Source organism: Teleopsis dalmanni, chromosome 1 (genome assembly GCF_002237135.1).
Source record: "Teleopsis dalmanni isolate 2A chromosome 1, ASM223713v2, whole genome shotgun sequence".
NCBI classification, from domain to species: Eukaryota; Metazoa; Arthropoda; class Insecta; order Diptera; family Diopsidae; genus Teleopsis; species Teleopsis dalmanni.
Genome location: NC_051846.1, coordinates 76963780 through 76979789, shown reverse-complemented (window position 1 = coordinate 76979789; position 16010 = coordinate 76963780).

The window sequence follows — 16010 nt, the reverse complement described above, 5'->3', positions numbered from 1 at the left end:
TTTAAACCTTTTATTTTATGTAATTTATTATGTCCATTAAATAAATCTTAAAAAGTAATGCTAGAAAAGTTTTTTTTTAAATGTATGTTTTTGACTGATTTTTATCTTATATCACAATTATTTTCAAATAACAATCAAATTATTTGGGTACAATTGGAACAAACTGCAATGTAGTATTAAATATCAAATATAATAGTTTTTGATACGCTAAAGAACTTTTTTTTTAATGTTATCATTCTCTGAATTCATTTTTGTCTTAGTTTTAAGTATTTGTTCTATATATTATATTATATTATATTTATTGTTTGTAATGGTACTATATGAATGTATCATATATCAAACATTATTTATGCTGTTTACAATCCACATTTTAACTATATAATAACGATAATGTTTATATAGCAAATGAGTGTTATAACACAAATATTTTACTGATATCACTTATTTTAAGTAATATTTAAGGTTTGATATCAAAAAGTTTATATTGAAATATTAAACTACGTATATCCATCGCATATTCTGGAGGGCGGTAATGTCAGCCTTATATATCTTGAGGACATTAAGCAGCTATATAAATGCAACTTCTCTGTAAACAATTCGGATACTACAAGTCCATATTCTTAAAACATGTTCCTTATAATGTTTGCTTGTGTCGTTAAAAGTAAAAGGTTTCGTTTCGACTCTTCGTTTTCATTGAAAGGTGTTTTTAGATGGTGGGTTCCAATCCCGACGCATAATCTCATATATCCATGAGAAGAACTTCGTTGCACGGATAATTGTAGCTAACCAGAAGAGTTACGTAGAGGCTGTGTGCCAATTTGGAGAGAACAGTGGCAAAAATCGCACTCTTTATTTACCAATTTAAATGCAATCAGATACTTTACCTTGTATGTTTACTCTCTCCCCCTGTATATTATACTAAATAGATTGATTCGAATTGAAGTTCATAAACCAGGTGGTTGGGTATTGTTCTATTGATTATTTGTTTTAATATTTGTGATACCCATTCTTGTTCCATTATATCTGTGATAATCGAAAGTACATAAATGTATAGTCCATATACTTAAGTAAACTTAAGTTTACTTATACTTAAATGTATAAGTCACACATAGTAAACTTAACATTCATAATACAGGAGCATGGTGAATACTATATTTTATAAATCAAATTCGGCATACTTACTTTTGCAATTAATTTTCTTTGTTTTTTTTTGTTCTAAGATAATGGATAAAATAAAAAAAAGGATAAGGTCTTATATGAAGGTCTGAATTTATCAAAATAATTTTACAATACTTGCAGCTACAATCATTTAGCATAATTATATACATAATATTATGCAATTATAATGTAATGTATTTACGTATGCTATTATATTATTTATTTTCATAATTATGACTTCTATTTTATTACTAGAAATATATTAAATTTTTCTAATTACAGTCAAACTTCCATAATTCGAACTTCTATAACTTGAATTTTCTACAACTCGAACTTAATAGTGTGCAACAGGGTTTAGAGAGCAAATTACATACAATTACAAAAAAAGTTCTTTAACAAGAAAACTCCATATGTCGAACCTTTTGTTTGCAAAATGGTACTTTGAGTTATGAAAGTTTAACTGCATAATGAATATTTTTTATAATTCTCATTGAGGGAATATTTTTATATTTCAGATTAGATTTTTACTATATAGAGGTTTTTCGAACAGTAGTGAACTACAACAACAAAAATTCTTTTTTATATTATTTTAATGAATCGAATTTTTTGTTTCGAGTATTACCAAATATCTATCATCAGTGATCTTGGAAATAATTCTTGTGTTTAATTATTCGTAAATATTTTCTTGAGAGTGCAAATACCAGGAATCGAACTCATACCCTACCAAATTTGAAGCTTAGAGTCAGCGTTCATTAGCTAACTGATCCAAAGCCGTACTTGACTTTTATGTACGCAAATTTTTCTGGAGTTTTGTTACTTTGCTATGAAAGTTTATATATTTCTAAAAAAGGGTACATAACACAAAATCCATTGCTAAAAATTGCACACTTTTTATAAAGATTTAAAATTATTATTTTAAACCGAAAGGTTACTCATACTCGTAGTGCAATAATTTAAAATTTAACTATTTCAACTGTTTGAATGCTATTAGTCAGCATTATTTAACGATTTTTTTCTTCAAATTTTACTGCTGCAACTTTTCGTACTAATACCTAGAAATAAAGAGTGATTAATTTTCATTATGTTTTAACCTGATTTAATTTAATTTTATGCAACCATACGTACTAGTAGTACAAGCAATGCTAATGGAAATTTCGCCAAAGAGAAGCAGAAACCAGAAAAATTGTGTTAGTTCAAACGATCTTACTCACAATCACGACAGACAGTCCAATTGCTAGGTTAGGCAATCACCACTGGTACGAATGTGCCGACAGCAAATGCGGCAACAGCAGTGACTGCAAAAACAATAAAAGGAAAAAACCAAAAAAAAAAACTAAGGAAAAAAATAAACTACCATGATGACGATACACACTTCTTTTGCTTGACGCATTGACTGACTGCTGGTGTGCTGATGTGCTGGTGTGCCTGTGTGAGTGACTGGTTTAACTATTCCACTTGGTGTTTTACAGAGGTCGCTTTTAACCTGACTCATATTAACAATTTTGTGTTGCCTTTCTTCTTCTTGTATTGTTTTTTTATTTATTCATTTTTTTCTTAATAATATTATTACCAAACGTACCGTTGCCACTATTTTTTATACATTTTGAGCAGTTATTTATTTGCTTTGAGGTTTCATAGTATTTTTTTCTGTTTTCGCTGCATTGTTTTTTAATTTTTTTTTTAGTTTCTGCTGATTTTATTATCTGTTGTCAAGCAAAACTTGTGCTTAGTAACCATGATCGTACCATATTCATTCGTAATGTAGTAGCAAAAAGTAAATGGCTTAAATCTATGTGCATATGTGCATATGACCAAAAATGTATTGGTTTGTACGTATGTGCACTTGCATAATGAAGACAAGTAAGGTAATCACAAGCAATAATCGCTAAGGCAACTTACAACAATAAAAATTAATAACAGCAAAAAATATACTTTATGCACATCATTGTTTTTTCTTTTATTATTTATGGAAGCACAGCTGATGGTGTTGATAATGAAGTTAATATTGATAATTATTACAATTTGTAAAATGATGATTGCGATGAGTAACCACAACACCGCGGTGCAACCAACTAATTGCACATTGTAGGCCAAATGTAACGCTTTTTAAAGGTTACATTAATATTATTACTATAATTATTATTATTATTAATGTTACTGTTGTTATTATTGTTGTTGTTTTGCCTTTCTATAAAATATTCAGTTCAGATTTGATTAAAATAGAATTTGCTTCGGTTTAATTTAATTGGTGATATGAACTTTTTTAACCGCTCCTAATATTACAAATTCATTGTTGGACATAAAGTTGTTTAAATGATTGAAAGATGTTAGACTCACAAGATGCCATTGAACTAATACTTAAAATCGATTACCCGAATATAGTAGTACTCGAAACAGCTGTATGGTCAGCCAAAAATTCAGTTAATTAAAAAAATAAAAACCAAAAATTTTTTTTTATTGTAGTTCTCTACTTTTCGAAAACCTTTTCATGTAATATATTAGTTTCTATTAAATATAATAGTCACTTCTGTCTAAAAAATTTGACGTTAAATTACAACTTCCATTCGCAAAATATTGGTCTCGCCCGTGCGAATCGTGGAGTAACATTAGCATGCCTTTCTCAGTATTACCTTCCCAGATTAGGTTCTATACATAAGAAATAATATATAAATCATACAACAAATAATGCCTCTACAAACAGAATAGTATTGAAATTTAACAATTAAAAAATAGAAAAATAATTAATTATTTAATTAATACAATTATTCTACAGCTGGTTTATGATTTCGTTCTAATAAAATACAGTAAGTGAATTTCTTAATTAACTTTTACAGCAAATGTGCGAACATAAAAGTCAAGTACGACTTTGGTTCAATTGGCTAAGGAGCGCTGACTCTGTGCTTCAAATTTGGCAGGGTATGAGTTCGATTCCTGGTACTTGCAGTCTCAAAAATAATTATTTTCGAATAATTAAATACAAGAATTATTTCCAAGATCACTGATGATGGGTATTTGGCAATACTCGAAACAGCTGTATGATCAACCAAAAATTTAATTAATTAAAATAATATAAAAAAGAAATTTTGTTGTTGTAGTTCAGTACTTTTCGAAAAAAATTTTGGAATATTCAAAATTTGCAAGAAACTTGATACAAAAATATAATACTGAACTGCTAAAGGCTATACTTTGTTTGTGAAACTTGTCGAACTTGCTTACTTTATTATGTATATTATAGTATATTATTTGATACGAGTGATTAGAAATATTTACATATTACTTACAGTATAGTATATAATACATCCATATTACAGTATTGCAGTATCGCGTGTTGAGTTGAATCTTATCACGTAAAGTCTTATTTATGACTGATGTGGAACTGGAAAACTATAAGACATTGCATGATCCATCAATGTTAAACTGCTTCTCTACACATACATATTGCAATCAAATTGGTATATGATTCCATCTCATAGAACTTTTCATCATGAACTCAAAGCAAATTAATATATGATTGTCCTCATAGAGGTTCCAAGATTTCTCCAAATGGGTCCAGAAGAGATTTTATAAAGTGACACAATATAGCGAAAAATATTGATCTTGCAGGCAGTTAATACTTTTGTTAATGCATTTTTATGTAAACATGATTGGGAATGAACATATAGTTTATGATTACAAGTTATTGTTATAAATCAAGTTTCAAGGAAATGCTTTTGAAGATTTTTAAGTTCTTAGATGTTTAATACACTAATGAATGTTAACAAAAATTTGTTCGAAACGTGGTCATGATTTTAAATTTAAATGAAAGTTTGATTTTGTTTAGTCAAATATTTTTTAATAGAAAAATAATTATGTTTATGGCTTATGTTAAAAATATAAAGAGACAAACTTATGTGACATGCAAGTGGTATAGCAATTCTTCTTTAATTGCTGGTAAGTTTGATATTTTGACAGGCTTAAATGCATAACTGCCGGTTTGATCAATTATACTTTACTTTATTTCAGCTTACAAGTCTATGTTGTAAGTTGCAAAATTATTTCCATTTCTATTAAAATGTTTATAGAAGTAAACATGAGCAAAAGCTCTTCAGTGAAATGAATTTCCAACCAAAAAATACTTTTGAAATTTATTACACCTCTTCATGCTTTTTCTTTTTGAAATGTTTTAAAGTTTTTGTGTTTTGTGACAATTACTTTTAGTATGGTAAGCGAAAAATCAATATATTTTCACATATGTCCATACATGTCTCTTAAAGTGCCATAAAACTTATTTTATAGTTTTGTACATTATGTATTTAAATGCAATTTTTAAGGTTTGCAAAATTTTATCCCCTTAATCACCGCAAAATTGAAGACAAACTGCTTTCTAAAAGAGAAATCTAAATTATATCTATCAAACAAATTACATATTTTATAAGAAGTATGACGGAGTCATCTATAGAAGATGACGGAAATATTGGTAAATGAAATAATTATTTTGGCAATGTAATAGGCTTTTTAAGAAGTTTGTGTTTAGAAAAGTGATTAAGTTCCATTCACTCAAAATTATAAAATTCTCAACTCTATGAGGATATGTATACCTTAATAGTCTCCTATTTTGCATGTATAGATTTAAGCTGATAGAAACCTCATGACAAATCATAATGCCGATAAGTAGAAAAGAGTGCAGTTCACTTTATAAATAAATTTTACCATATATATTGTGTTATAACCTGAAAACTCGTTAAAAATAATAACTAACTTTAAAATACAAATTTATTCGCCATCACTGCAGCCAAATCATGGATCTCTGAGAGATTCTACTATTCCAACTATTATATAATTATAGAAATTTCCACATAGATAGTTTTTAATTACTGATTTTTATGAAACTAGTTGTGTTGTAGAGATATTGGCATCCATGAAAGATATATTCTGTAATCACTGTTAGTTTAAATGCAGACAGTACATCTATTTGTTTTATTAGCAATATGAATACTTACATATACATAAATAGTTGGTAGGTTTTGAAATGCCTAGATATAATATATAATCTGTAAAGAGATATAGAGTCTAGATATAATAATACGATACGATATTACAATGCGACTTCTTTTGACGCATTTTATAATAAAATATCTTTTAAAATATAAATATTATATAATTAAATATTAAAATAAAACTATAAATATATCTTATTTTTTTGTCTAGAACAAAACAGTTATGGCTTTTTTGAAAAATTAAAATTTGCAACTTTATTAAATTTATAACTTTATATATCAATAATTTTACCTTTTAAATCTTACAAGTTTTTAATAAAACTTGAGTTTAAAAAAGTTCAAAACATCATTTGACATTTAATACCAATTGATTACCAACATTTAATAATTGCATAAATATAAATATATAAATGTAAATATGAATATTTTTACATAGACTTAATTTCAACGAATTGAATAGGTTTCCTTTTAATAAGTTTGAAGAGATGAAGTGTAATCGCATCAAGTGGTATTGCAGTTCCAAAAATTAAGCGTACTGCTTAATTTTTTACCGATCATGATCATGAAACCAAAATATTTAAATATAATTTTAGCATATAATCAAAACAATTTTTTTGTTCTAATTTCGCATAAATTTGTACAAAAAAATTAAATAAATAATAAAAAATCAAGCAACTAACACAAGAAACCTCATCCGACCAAAACGTGAAATTCAACAAACACTAAAGTTGCTTCAATAGTTTTAGTTACATGTGACTATGAACTACACTGGCAGAAAAAATACAGAAAACCAAAGATATAACAATACTACAGACAACTGCAGTGGAAAATATTGTAAAAACGAATACAGTCAATGTACTCTGAACGTTGTACTAATGGAGGCCATGGTTTACTACTGTTAACGGTTATGTACATTGCACTACACTTAAAGCGAATACCTTTCGGTTAGTAGAAGACATATTTAAATTTGTTTTATAAAAAATTATTATATTTATTATATTATTATTATATTTATTATTTTAATTAATACTGTTATAATTAAATATTAATCTTTTTGTTGAAATAATGCAATCAATTAATATATATACCAAAATGTAAAATATAATATAAAATATTATATATGTATTATAAAAATTTAATATGGTTTCACAATATGACTTCATTAACAATATGATATATAAGTATGTAGTAGATCTGTTTTCTGTATGTTTATAATGAAGTTTTCATGAAAATTATTATTATTAAATAATAGGCTATGAATGCGCCGTGACCTAAAAGAACTATTGTGCGCTTTAAGGTCCAACTAAAACAACTCTAGACTATTTATAAATCTTTTAATTGTTGTGGGCTTAGTTTTTCCTATTTGATTTAGGACTAAGATTCCGCTTCCAAGGTAGTCAATTGTACGTGTTGCCACCGCTGGGCAGTTGCATAAAATATGTTCTAATCTTTTTTTCTCCTCATAACAGAGTCGGCAAGAATCACTTTCGACCACACCTATATTCTGCATGTGGTTATTGAGTCTACAGTGTCCTGTAAGTGAAAAATCAAAATTTTTTTATAATTTCTTCATATCGACTGTCAGTTCCCCGTATATGTGTTTTTTCCATTACAAGTTTTCTCCATATTTGCTGAAGCCGGGAATATGACTTCTATTAAAATTACAACGTTCTTCGTTTTATCTAATATGATTGGATAAAAACAATCATATAGTGCACTATGGGTGCGAATTGTTTTATTATATCTTTCTAGAGATTTCTTTAATTTTCCTAAACTTGATGTAGATTATATTTATATGTCAAATTTTTAGAGTAAAGTTCATATTTCTCTTCACAACATTATTATATCATTTGCTTGTGCTAACAGAATATGTACATTCAGTTATCCAAAGTCCTACACCATATGTATTATTTGTATTTTGTAGTGCTTGCTTTGTATTGGATGGTAAGGCCACCATGTATGCCTTATATCATTATACATTTTCATAACACTGGCCATGTAATGTTTGATCAACTCGTTTTAATTGCTTTAATTGCTACTATATGATTTGTCATGATATTGACTTCTGAAATAGAGAGGTGTGTGTGAATCATATACAACAACATTTATTGCTTTAAAATAACTTTGGATAAAAAGTATTCTAGTAATTTTTTTAATTTAAAGATGATAAGTCACTGTTAACTATCAATTAGTCCACAACCAACATTTTTTCGCGAAGTAAACTTTCTATCAACACAAAAGTCTATGTGATATCTGAATTATATTTTGAATAGATAACTAAAATATAACACCACATTTTAAATGATCTATGATTAAATAACTTCTTATTAATAACTTAGCAATAATTATAATTATAATAACTTCTTAATAATTAATAACTTCTTAATAGCTTTTTCTGAAGCTGAAAGTTTTGTTTCTAAAGCTTTCATTATCTTTTTAGGTAATATCTAATAAACTAAACAAAGTAGAAACTAATTCTGAAGAACTTCTTGAATATTTTATTTCAGTACTCCCGTCAGATATCTTTTAAAAAATACTTTTTTATTATTCTTTTGACCACAATAACATTTGTTTTTTAAAAAAATATGCACGAAACCTATAATCCTATTTTTTTTAAAGTGAAGTAACAAGTAACAAGAGTAAAACAATAAAAATTATTTAAATACAATATAATATCCATCATTAGTTGTCTTTAAATATATTCGTTGATTTCATAGACTACATAATATGTTATAAACAAGTGTTATTCACATGCATATATTTACAACGATCGCCGTTGATTGATGTACATATACATAGTTTTAAGATTAACGACTTCTAAATATCTATGACTAAGCAGAGCTTACGATTTCAACCTGAGTTTGACAATGTGCCAGGAAATCATGGTTTAACAAGTGTTGGTTAAACCTCAAAACTAACTAAAATTAATTTTTGAAAAACTTTCTAGAAGAAGCTCTACCAATTGTACATACAATACAATACAACTGTATAAAAAAATTTTTATGCGGTTCATATTTTTCAGTAAATAACTACGCTAACTGAGTTGTAGGCTTTAAGTCGTTTTTGGTTCCTTTAATTTTTTTCCATTATGTTTTTTGTAAAGTGACGAAAATGTATCTCAAAGTCGTTACGATTGACCGTCGAGTTCTTTTACATAAGCCAATGCTGTGCACAATGCTACACTTTAATCTGGCATTTTATGTTAAGGTACAAGTATGTAAATGTGTAAGCTAGTTTTTTGTTTCTATTTCATAAAGTAAAATTTTTTTAACATTTTCATAGTTTGTTTGTACTTCGTTTGTTTTCTAATGAAATGTGGCCATGTCAAGTCATTAAGAGTCTAATTGTCGGCGCTGATGCCATTGTTGTACTGCTGTTGCTTTTGCTATTGCTGTTGCTGTTGCTGCTGCTGCTGCGACTGATTTTGTTGCAGTTGTTGAACTCGCACAGCGGTTTCACCTTAGCATATGCCATGACTTAGCAGCAATGACTATAAAAAGTATTATTATATTTTCCGATTTTTTCCATTTCAGTTTCGTTTTTTTGGAAAACATTTCCTTAGTTTAGCTCTCAATAGTTTGAGAGTTAGTAAAGTATAAAAGGTACATAAAACTGCAAATCCACAATTTTTTTATATTTTGGAAAGAATTGTGAATATATTTGATTAAAGCACAGATCTTGCAAAATTTTCATTTGGTTTCTCGTTATTTTTATGCGAAAAGCAGTAAAATTCTAACTTCAAAAATAACGTGGCAGCTGTGCAAATAATTTCTATTTAAATTTAATTTCTTTTCTTTTTTTGTGTTTTCATACTTGGCACAATTTCTTTCTGCTAGTTTTGGTCTGTTTTATTTTCATTATTTTTTATTATTTGTATCTTTTTTTCTTCTTTGTTGTCGTTTCAGATATGTCAATAGTATTGACACAATACGCGTACACACATGGCAGGCACCGCTTCATTATAAGATACTCATACGTGTGGGGTTAACACTAGGGCATTTATTGACAGGCGCTCTCTAGTCTAGAAGGGGTAATTTATATTTAGTTACTTTGGTTGTTGCGGTTGTATTTGCCTAATGAATAAGTCTTGTTTTCATAACGTTTATATAGTACAATAATTTTTCGCTTTTGAAATTGTCTGCCTGTCTGTCTGTTTCTATTTTCTTATCTATAATTTTTGTGTATTGGTGTCTATTCTTGGCTAGGTAGAGAATTCTTAGGAGCTTATATACATATGTACGTATGTAAAGTAAGTTATGAATATAGTATTGAGTACGTGCTCCTACAACAGTCGTTATTTGCGATACTTGCTGTTATCATTAAAAATGTTAAATAAAAAATTCTTGTTTTTATTTATTTATATTTTTGTTTTTTTTATTTTTTTTCTGACTGATTATTGTATTAATAAATTTTTCGTAATTTTTTTTTGTTTCGTTGTTGCCGTTTTTATTGTTGTTAAGAAGACAACCTTCAACATTAATCATTCGCTTTTTTGCTTATTAAAAGTCGTATACTTTTTAATTTGTACATACATACGTACATACATGCATATAAACAAAGAATATCATTGTCGATGAGTAATCATCAATCATACGATATTATTGGTGTGCTAATCAATCGATCGTTCTTGCGTTATATAAAGTTGGTCAGAGTACGCTTGAACGCTTAAGTGCTAAATGCTGCTGCAATGGCCAATAACTTCAACAACGTAACATTTGCAACGCTTCAACAATTGACCAAGTTAGTCAAGCCTTTTTTATTTCGTTCCAATCAGTTCAGTTCAATTTAGTTCAGTCTTGTTCAGTGCATGTTCACTTTATGGCTATGATTATTTCTACTTAAATTTTTTATTATATCAGATTTAATTCTTAATATTGTTGTTGTTGTTGTTGTTGTTGTTGTTGTTTGTTTTGTTGTTTTGCTGTTGATTTGCTGTTGTATTGTTGTAAGTGGCTATTGGTCTCATACTGCCCAGTCATCGCCATAGTCATTGTCGTCAACATGTCTATTGCGGTATAAATTGCACCTTTTATATACTATTATTATTAAGCTAAAGTTTTTTCTACTTTTCCTTGCTTTATTAGTGTAATTGTCGGTCTCTTTGGTAATCCTATTATTGCACGATGATTTCATCATTTTTTTACACTCTCCGCAAAAAATTAGTTGAAGTTAATAGAGCGGCAGCCGCTGGAAATAAAAGGAACATATTAGTTATATCATGTTAGAAGAGTGAAGTAAAAATAAATAATTCAAAAGAACACTCATACAGAATTCAATCTAAATTAATTATGGTACTAATTAAAATAAATTTAAAAGTTAAAGTGATTTTTTCGAAATGAGAAAATCATCGACAAAATTCAATCAAATTTAGTTTTTATATGCAGTCGCAAAGCAATGAGTTACGAATATAATATAATATAATATTTATTTTAAAATAATGTACAAAAAACCTTAAACGTATGTAATTTTCAATATAATTTTAAAAACACAACCTAAAGCCCGACAAAATTTAAACACAGAAATATTGAGATCGACACTAATACAAATAATCCAAAAATTTTAAATCGAAAATAATTTTTAGCCTTAGATACGTTAAGGTTTTTTATACCCTTAACACAAAAAAATTGTAAAAAGGGTCTATTAAGCTTTGTCAGGGACCGCATAAAATACATTTATTCTTGATGAGCTAGAAAAGTTCAGTTTATATAGCTTCGTCGACTGCTTTAGTTTAAGCTCTAGACAAAACTAGTGCTTTAGTTTTTCAGCTATTCGAAAGAAAATTTGCACACACACTTCTCATGAGTGCACATTAATCAATTGTCAGATTGAGTGAAATATACATATATGTCATACTTTAAAAGTATTATATAAACTATAATCCCCTTGCGTTTGATAAAGATATACATATGAAATTTCGTACATAACTTACTAATATTAATATATATATATATATTAAAAATTTGACACATATTTTTTTATTGCAGCATATTAAATAAAAATTGGTTTAACTGATTTTGATTTAGAGATGGCCTACAACCCAGCGATCGACAAATATGTGTTTCTTATACAAACTTTTGTATTATTCGTTTCTATTTTAAAATTAAAATATCTGCTATAGAAAACAATTTTTGTGCTAAAAAATATCAATCTATTCAGATTTGAATATAGCTAACAAACTGATGCTTCAGATTCATCTTATTTTCTGAATCGCGTAATTTTTGATGCAGAAAGCATTCTTTTATTATATGTATATATAATATATTGCCATCCATACTATAAGCTTCTTTAAATTTAATAACTATTTATTATATACCATATTGTAAATAGATAGATATTTTATATGTTTGATGCAAAAAGCATTCTTTTATTATATGTATATATAATATATTGCCATCCATACTATAAGCTTCTTTAAATTTAATAACTATTTATTATATACCATATTGTAAATAGATAGATATTTTATATTTTTGATGCAAAAAGCATTCTTTCATTATATGCAGTGACGATTGCTCTAAGGTGCGGAGGTGTGCGGTGAACACCCTAACATAATTTGCAAAATGTCAAATAACATAGGTATATAAATTTATTAGGTATCTTCACATCAAGAATTATTATTAATTATTACATTTCCATATACATATATATTTTTTAAAGTTTTAGCAAAAACAATTAAATATAATTGTCTATGAAAACTCAATCAATTTGCTTCTGTTAGCTGCTATCATAGAGTATATATACTCTTTGCTGCTATACTTGTTAGGTGTGCTCATATATTTGCAGCTCAAATCACAGAACATTTCTATTTTATTTCGTCTCTCCCCTTTGTGTGCAAAGAAGTTGGCAGCACATTCATACGTTGCATATGAACAAAATAATGTGCGTGTGCTCCCGTTCGTAATATCAGAGATAGAGATTTATATAGTGAGAATTGTATGAGAGTAATTTTCTGTTCTATTCGAATATCAACTGCATGCATACGAATCCAACATTATGATTTGCCAAAGTGGTTGCATGAGCGGCTGAAGTTTGCAGCTCATCTCACCATACATTTCTATCACATTTCGTCTCTCCCCTTTTAACAGCAGCACCCACGAATTTCTGTTCTTATGGTGCGGGGTACTTGTGCGCACATTGCAAGTGGTTTCGATTTTGTTTGATCACTGCACAAACATGTATGTTTCTAAGTACAAACTCTTTTGTTTGAAAAAAGTTGGTTTGATGTTACGAGAATTATGTGAAATGTTTTGTTTCTTCCATATTGATATAATATTAAATTTATATATAAATTATTAATTTAATTTGTTTAATATGTTATTTTGTTAATGAATTGTTAATATAATATTGCGAATATATTGTTGCCTAATATAATATGGTTATTATTAATAAAACATCTCATATATTTTAATTTAAGTGGTACATGTAAAAAAAACATTAAAGAAGAGCCGCACACCCTTCCAAATAGGGCACGCGTCGTCACTGATATATATGTATATATAATATATTGCCATTCATACTATAAGCTTCTTTAAATTTAATAGGTATTTATTATATATCATATTGTAAATAAATAGATATTTCATATTTTGCTGCCATAATAGTAAATTTCTTCAAATTGGAATCTTTTGAAGTGAAGGGCCATAACAGCAAATTTCTTTAAATTGAAATCATTTGAAGTGAAGGGCACTGACCAACAACAATACAGAGCTATCTTGATTTTTCTGTCAATGCCAGATATTTATAAAATAAGTATAAGGTGAATTTGACAAAAAATAGTTATAAAAATGTATTTACTACTTTAAGAAATCATTTCGTTCCAAAATGGTGATAGCAGATGATTTTATAAAATTGTAATATAGCCAAGCGTCTGCAAAACAGTGTGTTTGACACGGTCTCTCAGACTAAGGCATTCCATTCAAAAAATTGATAGTAAATTTTTGTTTGCTTTCACATACATAAGCAAAATCTAGAACTATAGGAATTAAAAATATCCTTTGGTATAATTATTTTGTTCATTCTAATAAACATACTAGCGAATGCAAGTACTGGAGATCTAATGAGAACTAAACCTAGAAGTCTTTTGTGCGATAAAGATCAAATAGCAATATATGAAGCTTCAGTGCCAACGCCAAAATTATTAGTTATGCTATGACAAAATGAAATCTTCTCTGAATAATTACAGAGGTAACATCTGATATCACAATAATAAAACTACCATCTCATGTAAAAAAATTTAATAAACAAAATTTTATAATAATTTAAATTTTGGGTATATATAAATTTTTTACATAATTTATTTATTCTCAAACTTAGTACATTTGTGACAAATGCATTCTATAGTGGCAAAAAATTATGGAAATCATAATTATTCTCAAAACTTTTCCAATTTGTGCGGAAATAGTCTTGAAATGTTGCATTTTTGTAGCAAGCGATCTTTCTCTCTCTTTAATTTTTTTTGTTATTTTATTATTTTATTTTTTACTTGTTATTTTTGTAAGGTAGGGAAGAGTCCATCGAAATAGTGACTCTAATTCGTCGTCGTTAGAGAGTCAATATCAAGAAAAACATAAATACTTAATTTAATATTATTCACACAAAATTGTCACTTTCACTCATACCATTAAAAATTTTAAGTAAGAATCTTGATGTTTATGTTGATTTTTATGAAATTCAATATCGAACGATATTTGTTTTCAATAAAAAAGTCGTACCTTTTATACCTTTATGATAATCATCGACTCATTGAAGGAATAGTTTGATGGCAACAACATAGTCTTTAGAAAAGAACCAGTTCCTGGCTACCAAAATTGTATGATTTTAAGCCGGGCTATTTTCTCTAAGGAACTTGAAATCGTTGGTTTTTGCGGAAAGGTCATCAGAAATATCAGCGTTGGAAATGAATTCAAGTACATTATGCGTGAGGCATAGACTCCAATAAATGCAATAGAATATTCATAGAATACTCAATATATGATAGAATATTGAACCTCCAGAATGCAGTTCTTTAAGTGCACCCATTGTAGTCATATACCTACATGAATTTATTCTTTATCAATTACTTTTCAATAAGGATTACTTTTAGATTACTTCTGCATGACTTTAAATTAGTTCATCAGTATTATTATTTGATAATGAGGCTAACAACAGAGCGGATGCTATATAAAAATGAAACTGACAAACTGGGAACATATTTTATGAAATTTTCGAGTTTAAAATTAAATTAAATTTTTGGAAAAATCAAACTTTAATAAAACCTAATTATTATTATTATGTTGAAGCTAGTTGAATCAGTGCACTTGAGCACTTTTACTCTCTATTTACTCCGAGGTTTCTTCATAACCCCTGTCTACGCGTTGACTGAATTATTGTTTATTACTTCATTAGACTAAACAAGAATTGACCTCAGATCTGCATACCCGCCGAGAAATATATAACTATTCTGAGATTCGATAACGCGGTGTTGGTAAGCCTGTCAATTTTCGTAAATAATTTCAGGGCTCTCTCCTTTACATATTTTTTGATCGGTTTAATCTTGAAGTTCCTAAGGATGTCATTCGTCCTAGAGCCTGGTTTTGTGCAATTTCTAGCTAATGTTTGAGGCCTTGCTAAACGCTACACATCCATATAGCAGTGACGATAGAATAAGTAGAAACTGCTCTATAACAGAAGTGGAGTACTTCCTTATAATTATATATACTAAAATATGTAAATACTTGTATATAGTTAAATGTGCCTGCCTGTTGCCTTATATGATGAACATCTGAATTATGTTATAGTATATTAATAATATATATTTTAATATGTTAAATTTAATAAAGCTGTCGCTAAAAACAGTTTATAAAAAAGGTGTAGTAATAAACACAAACATACATGTAT